Source organism: Garra rufa, chromosome 3 (assembly GCF_049309525.1).
Source record: "Garra rufa chromosome 3, GarRuf1.0, whole genome shotgun sequence".
NCBI lineage: Eukaryota > Metazoa > Chordata > Actinopteri > Cypriniformes > Cyprinidae > Garra > Garra rufa.
This window is the reverse complement of record NC_133363.1, coordinates 16,640,104-16,640,428: the sequence shown is the minus strand read 5'-3', so window position 1 is coordinate 16,640,428 and position 325 is coordinate 16,640,104.

Below are 325 nucleotides of genomic sequence, written 5' to 3'. Positions count from 1 at the left end.
ATATATATATATATATATATATATATATATATATATATATATATATATAATATATTATACATACAGTAGTCAACATTTGAAGTGGATCAAAACGTTTAATCAAATTTGTCCTAAAACCAAAAAGAATACCCGTTCTTATCTTAGGACAACTTTTGATGAACTTTTTTGATCCACTTCGAATGTTGACTACTGTGTATACATATAATATAATATATGTAAAATGATTAGAGATTAGAGACATTCTTTACAACTTTAGAGTACTTTTTCTTAAATAAGTGCACCTGCCTTACCAAACAGGACAACAGGGAAATGCCAATAGACCACT